The sequence below is a fragment of the Arachis duranensis genome, chromosome 3 (assembly GCF_000817695.3).
Source record: "Arachis duranensis cultivar V14167 chromosome 3, aradu.V14167.gnm2.J7QH, whole genome shotgun sequence".
Classification (NCBI taxonomy): Eukaryota; Viridiplantae; Streptophyta; class Magnoliopsida; order Fabales; family Fabaceae; genus Arachis; species Arachis duranensis.
Window position 1 is genome coordinate 36770495 of NC_029774.3, and position 7454 is coordinate 36777948.

General features: G+C 27.9%; 1 long non-coding RNA gene and 1 other non-coding gene across 2 annotated transcripts; both read left to right on the forward strand.

Moving 5' to 3' along the window:
* Positions 1 to 5333: 5333 nt before the first annotated feature.
* LOC110278530 (uncharacterized) lies at positions 5334 to 6121 on the forward strand. The gene is made up of 3 exons (XR_002371424.2): positions 5334 to 5409; positions 5496 to 5777; positions 5894 to 6121. It is a non-coding gene; the product is annotated as an uncharacterized LOC110278530 (long non-coding RNA).
* Positions 6122 to 6396: 275 nt separating this feature from the next.
* On the forward strand, positions 6397 to 6557 carry LOC110278531 (U1 spliceosomal RNA). Its single transcript, XR_002371425.2, has one exon. It is a non-coding gene; the product is annotated as a U1 spliceosomal RNA (small nuclear RNA).
* The last annotated feature ends 897 nt before the right edge of the window (positions 6558 to 7454 follow it).

The following is a 7454-nucleotide window of genomic DNA, read 5'->3' on the forward strand; positions in this document are numbered from 1 at the left end:
TGTGTTTTCTCCTATTATGTATTTTGATTTGTATAATTATTATTGATCTTTCTGTTTTCGTTTTCTTAAATTGTTCTTTATTTTTTTATGACTTGATAATTTAAATAAAAAAGCAAAGAAAAAAATGATGGCCAAAGACGAAGGCTAGAAACCTAAAGCAACAACATCATTCATCAACATTATTATTATTAATACGAACTTTATTATTTCTTTTCTAATATTCTTTAATATGAGCTTCATTTCTTTTTCTTTATTATTATTAATATTTTTATTATTTTTTCTCTAATTATAAATCTCTTTATAATAATCCTTTGATAGAATATTTTTTTAGTCTAATAGATTTTTTTTTATTTTTTGTCAAAAATAATTTATATTAGGAAAAAATGAAGATAAAGATTAAATTTTAAAATTCAAATTTAAATAAGATGTGTAAAGGGTAACTATTGAATTTATTTGGTAGATTTAAACACTTTTTATTATCGTCATTAAAAATTTTAAATACTATTATAAAATTCTAGATATTTTTATCTTATTGTTCTTAAATTATACATTATACCGTGTATGAAGAGTTTCATCTTTTTTAAAATTAGTGTGACATTATATACTTTTTGGATACAAAAAGATAATGAAGTTGAAGTGAGTAACAAAATTGATTATATAATAAGATACAAATTTTTAGAATTTCTAACACAATTCACAAATTTTTAGTTTCAAAATAAATTTTTACTCTATTTTTTATCTTTTATTTGATTTTTTTCTAATTTTTATTTTCTTAATTAATTATGATTGTAATAATTCATCACAAATTTGTGTTTTGTAGAAAAAATTTAGCAATTATAAAATACAGAAGACTTAACCAAAAAATTTAAAAAATATTTATTAATCAAAAAATAAAAAATATAAATTATGCTTTAATTATGTTGTAAAATATAAATTGAGACTATTTAAAATTAGTTTTTTATCATTAATTTTAGCTTAAATTATGATAAGGTAAAAAGTAAAAATTATATATAATAATTTAACTTAATTATTTATACTACCAAAATTATTCTTTATTATATCCCATTCATTTTTATTCATTGGTGATCTTTAATTGTCTATTTTAAACAAAAATCTGAATAGACTGAATTAATTTTTTTAAATTAGTAATATAATTATTGTGACATTTACTTTGATTAGTAATATTGTTTAATTTATTAATCATCTTTTTCTTATTTTATGCTAATTTAACTAATTAAAGTTAATAAATTTTAATTATTTTAATTTTTGTAATTTTTTATTCTAATAATGTATTTCAATTAATGCATTAATATAGTTTTAATATTTATATGTCATTAATAATAATAATCTCATTTTAAAGTGACATTTTATCCCCAATATATATATATTTCTTTATATGATTAGATTAGACATATTTATATTTAATTTATTTGATTATTTAATTAAAATTAATTATATTAAAAGATTAGAATAAGATTATGGTAGATTAATTATATTGTTATTAATTAATTATATTAAAAGATTAAGATTATGATAAATTATCATTATTTTTTATTACTTTTTATTTTGATATTAATTCAGATATTTAGTTCTTTATTATTATTATTTTTATTCTTTTATTCTATGTGTTTATTTTCATAAATCTTGTTAAATAAAATAAAGTATTGCATATCTTCTTTTTATTCCTCTTTTATATACACATAAAATTTATTAATTTATTTCTCTTCCATCTAATACTTTTGTTTCTCTTCTATTTATATTTTTTCCTTCAATATTTTATTGGTTCTTAGTTTTCTAAATTTTACTTTAATTTATGTATTTGTTCTTATTACACCTAACATTTTTTATTTATGTGTAATATACATTCTTATATATGTTATAGAAATATAATTTGATTCCGTTAACTTGCCAATTTTTTTTTTGAAAATTCTAAAGTTAAAGCACAAAAATATATTTATAGATATTTTATTTCTTTTAATTAAAAAATATAATATTTTTTGCCATATTTATTGAAATCTCAAGTTAAAAATTAATATTAATTTTTAAAATACAATAAATATATTTTAAAATCTTTTGCATCTAAAAAATAATACTCTATCAATGTTAGATTTATTTAGATAGATAAGTAATAGTGAATATAGAATTATTTAGGATGGATAGAACATTAGAACTAAGTACATCTTTTTATTGAAAACATGAATTTAAAAATATTATATTCCATTCTCAAAAGCCAACCTTTCATTTAACCATTGTATGTTCAAAAGCTTTTTGAAAAAATGAAATAATTTTAGGTATATAATGTTTTGTAAAAATTTAATTAATTCAAGATATTTATTATCGTTGATAAAAAAAATAAATTGAAATGACAATTTAATATTTTTATATTCTTAAAATATTATTTATTTTCTTTAGCATTCTTTATCATCCAATGATCGTATTAATATAATTTAATTTAATTTAATGAAATTGTTTATCCTCATTTGATTGAATAAAAATTTTATTTTATCTGAAAATTTTAGGATTTCTCAACTTCAAAATTATCCATGTTAAATCATTAAAAAATATAACTGAGAACACGGAAGCGTCCCTTCATTCGAGAATATGATTGATATCAAAGACCTTGACTCTTGTGGTTCTTTGATCTTCTTCAACCAAAACCTTCTGTATCCCTGATAGGGCTGAATTACAACTCTATTGTGGAAAAAGAGCTACGGGCCGGAGAGACGAGTTTGACACTCATTAAACCTTAAAACTCAAATAAAATAGTATCTATGGTTTTAGTCTCATTTATCCAAATCAAAAGTAATAATGATTTATTTAATTCAATATTTATGACAATAAATGAGATCACCGTCATATAAGTCATTTAATGTGAAATTATTTAATTTGTGATTATAATTAATATATGTATTGCACATGAATATATTAAGAAATAATAATTTTCTAACAATCTTCCACTTGGGTTATACATATCTATTTTTCTGAGATAATTACATCTTATAAATTTTATGTGCACATCTGAATGTTATTTTCCTTATTACTTTAATAATCTGGTCTATCTCATATATTAGTTATGAAATTATCGTAACTTTTATCACATTAGTGCTGTAACGAAACTACGATGATCGCCATACTAAAATACTCAACCACATAGATCAAATTTGGATGAGAAAATTCAGAAATTACATGCAAAAATGATCTCATGCATGCCTATTTTTAATTGGTCCAACTTGAATAAAAAAGTTTATTTTATTCGGTGACACACTCAGATGAAATTGTAACAGCAATGCTCGGACTCATAACGACGGCGACTAAGTGATGAGTCTGTGGAAGAAGAAAAGAAGAATTTAACAATGAGAGAGAGAGAGATAGAGAGAGAGATGGCAACGGACTCAACAACGATGATAACGGGATAAGTAGCAATGACGACATGAGCTGTGAAGGAAGATGAGAGCTGTGAAGGGGTAGGCGGCAATGGGCTCAGTAACAACGATGACGGGACCTATGAGGTTTTTTGTGATGAAGCCGAGAAGAAGAAGACTCTGGGTGAGGATGACTGAGTTTCTCTTACATGGTTATAGAGTATGGACTGAAGCTGTGAATTACTGAATCTGTGATGTGAGGCAAATCCTAATTCCTAAAAAGTGTTTATATGTATATATCCGTAGCGAGTACATCCTAAACTCAACCATGTCTTATTCTAAGCAAAATCTGTCCCGACTTGGGTCAAATTATTACCCTTCCCAACCGGGTATGGACGGGTCGGTACCCGTGTATTCGGATACTACCAATTCTAACCACGTATTAGTGCTTCATTTATTAAAGGTTTATCACTAGCCAATGGATTTCTACACACATAAGACGAGTTTCTAACTCCTAATAGTTGTTTAAACGGACAAATGAGATAATTACTCAACAAACTCAATTGATTAAAATAAATACTAATTATTTTTAATTTTTTAATATTAAAAATTCTAAAAATTTATTTTAATTATAATTTTATAAAATATTTATAATAATAATTACTATATATATATATATACATATATAATCATCCTATACAGAATACAGAAATATACACTATTACAAAAATACAGTTATTTTAGTTGAAAAAGGTCATAACTAATTTTTTGTTGTTTTCAATTTTTGTTTTATATATGTTGACAGTTTGGATTTTATATCTATTAGATATTGCAAACTTACAATTTACCTTCTTCTTTCTTTTTTGGTCGGATATGTCACAATTCACTTATTCATTTAAGTTTTGTGTACACACACTATTTATACCCAAAAAGAAAAATAATATGCACACAATTGTGGGCGCAAAATTTTGCAACAAATATGATATGAACAATTAATTTGTTTACAACTCTTATACAACTATTAAAGTACTATATTTTGAATGAAAATATTATATAGTGAATTGGTGAGTATATCAACTGAGAGAGAGAGAATCTAGTCTAAAATTCTAAATTATAGTGCCTTTCTTTGGTCCAAAACAGAAGTGAAAACATACTAATAAAAAAACTGTTATTACGTGCCTAGGCCCGTTGAAATACACAAAAAAGTATTGATCCGGCGGTAGCTTTACGGATCGGGATATTGAACCCGACGTGAATCGAACACGCAACCTTCTGATCTGGAGTCAGACGCGCTACCGCCAATCTCAACAAACATAACCGTTTTCTCTCTCTAGAAATTCCCACCAACAAACCAACTCGTAGCTCATTCTCCATTTCTCGCTGGAAAAAACACAATCTCGGTGGTGAAAGGTTACAGTGAGAAGAAGAATCGGAAATGGCGGTGGAAGGAGGTTCCGATCAATTCATCGACATCGTTAAGCTCTCTCCTCCGGCAAAGTTCCCGGCGGCACTCCCCCAGGACCTCAAGGTGGCTCCCTCCTTGAAGCGCCGCCGCTCTGGCGGTAACACGTGGGTGGTGTCAGTGTTCGTGATCATCCACGTGGGCGTCTTCATCGCAACGGCGACTGCGCCCTAAAATCCCTCGGAAGGTTCTCCTTCCAACCTCTCTCTGAGAATCCTCTCTTAGGCCCTTCTCAGTCCAAGTGAGTTCTTTTATTTCTTCCAAAGATTCTCTGAATCTGAAATCTTTTTCTGGTTCTCATTGTGAATTGTATTAAGATAAATATTACTTATTAGGTTATTGTGGACCGTGTAATTATATTTTTCCTTTTACAATACTTTTCTTTTAGCCTTTTAGGGTTCGAATTCTACTGTCAATTGTTTATTCTGTTGATTGGAGATAAAATTGCTGATGAATGATGAATATTTTATTACTTGCAGTAAGGATTGATGTAAGCTAGCTGTTACCTCTTCTGGGGCTTTGTATGGATTACTCGGAACTTTACTCTCTGAGCTCATTTGGAACTGGGAATTACAATCCAAAAGAGTAGGATTTGGATGTCTTCGTTGGCATTTCTTTTTTCTTGTTTCTTGGTGCCAGCATAGTGATTAATATTCTTTGTTTGAATGCAGGTTTCAGCAATAGTCTCTTTTGTCTTTGTATTTGTTTGCAATTTCATCCTTGGCTTTTTCTGCCTTATGTCGTCAACTTTGCGAGCGTTGGAGGTTTCGTATCAGGGTTCCTTCTTGGATCTGTACTTCTACTCAGCAGAAATCTTGAACTGCCAAAGGTTCCAATCAAATTAAAGGAACTCTCTTTGATTATGGTGTCAAGAGTTACATCAAGTTAAAGTTGAAGCAAAACATGGACAGACCGGTTCTCAGGATTGTTTCTCTTATCCTCTTTAGCCTGATGTATGTTACTTGTCTCTTTATCCTTGAATTCAATTTGCATGCCTAACTGTCTTGTATTATTACTGCTTTCTGGCATGAGTTAAAATATTAAGACTAGAAGTTTCTTGTGTTTGCAGATTTGGCCGGTTGTCTTGTGGCAGTTCTTCATGGGATCAACATCAATAGTTATTGCACATGGTGCCCATATGTTGATTGTCCTCTCTTTCATTTATGGTTGTCCTCTACCGTTGTTTCTAAGTTGCTTTTTAATCACTGGAATACATTATCAGTTGAGATCCAATTCTCTTAAGTCTTGATTATTTCTCCTTCTATATCTCTTGGTTCATTGTCACTTTTATTCTTATACCCGTAATTCACTTTGCTCTTCAATCATAATTCACTTTGCTCTTCAATTTTGTCAGGTTTTCTCTCGTTTCCTTTGTTGTTTTTTTCTTCTTTTGTTACTTTCTTTTTCTTTTTCTTATGTGTGTGGCTGATCTTTTTCTCTTTAAAATTTCTCTTTCTCTTTTACTTATGGATAGAAAGAAGGCGTGCTATATTAATATACCACATCGAAAAAATATGCCTATGAGAATGTTGCGATGCAATATAAAATGAAAGGCATGACGACAATTACAATATACTTACCTGGATGGGGTTGATGGGTGATCAAAAAGGCCCATGGCCTAGGGTAGCGGCCTCCATTGCACATGGAAGGGGTGCTGTCCTAAAGTCTACCCAAGTGGTAGAACTTACGTCATAATTTGTGACAGCGGAGGCCTGCGTTCGCGCAGTCTCTACTAAATTAGTTAATCAAAATATTTTATTTTTTCAATTATTTATTTCAATTTGAAATTATAATTTTAAATTTTGAGGATTATCAAAGTATAACTCTAAAGATCCATGAACTATTTGTTTGATTAATTTATTTCAACATAAATACAGTTTATGGATTGGACAATTGGTTTGCACTGTAATACAGGTGTATTTATTATAATTATTATAATTTATATCTCCATTCAATAAGTTTTTATAAGATACTTGGTTATACATGGTTTAAATAATATTTGATATAAGGTCTTTATATCAATAATAATAACTAGTGTATATCAATTGCGAGTTTAGAATTTATTAATTTAAAAATAAATTTAATATTGAGATATTATTATATCAATATATAATAAAAATTATTTATTTATAGGCTAACGATATAATTTAATCATAATGACGTAATTAACTTAATATCAAATTAAATAATATAAAATTAATAGATGATCATGTCACTTCTAAATTGATAACGTCATTTTCTTTTAATTTTACTTTTTTTTTTCTAAAACTATTTATCATTTTTATAGATATTTTCTTCTCAAACTCAAATTACTTGAGGTTGCAACTTATTAAAAACATGATGAAGTAAAAAAAGGGGTAAGTACGATTTTGGTCCCTAACGTTTTGTGCCAGAATCGAAATCGTCCCTCTTGTACTTTTCGTATTAAAATCGTCCTTAACGTTTTTATTCGTATTAAAATCGTCCTTTTTATTTTTTTGGACAAAGTTACCCTCACCACTACCAACATAATTATTTCCTCCACCACCACCACCACCAACACCAACATCAACACCAACACCACAGCCACAACCTCCACCAACACCACCACCAGCACCACCAGCACCACTGCCAACGCCGCCGCCATCCCC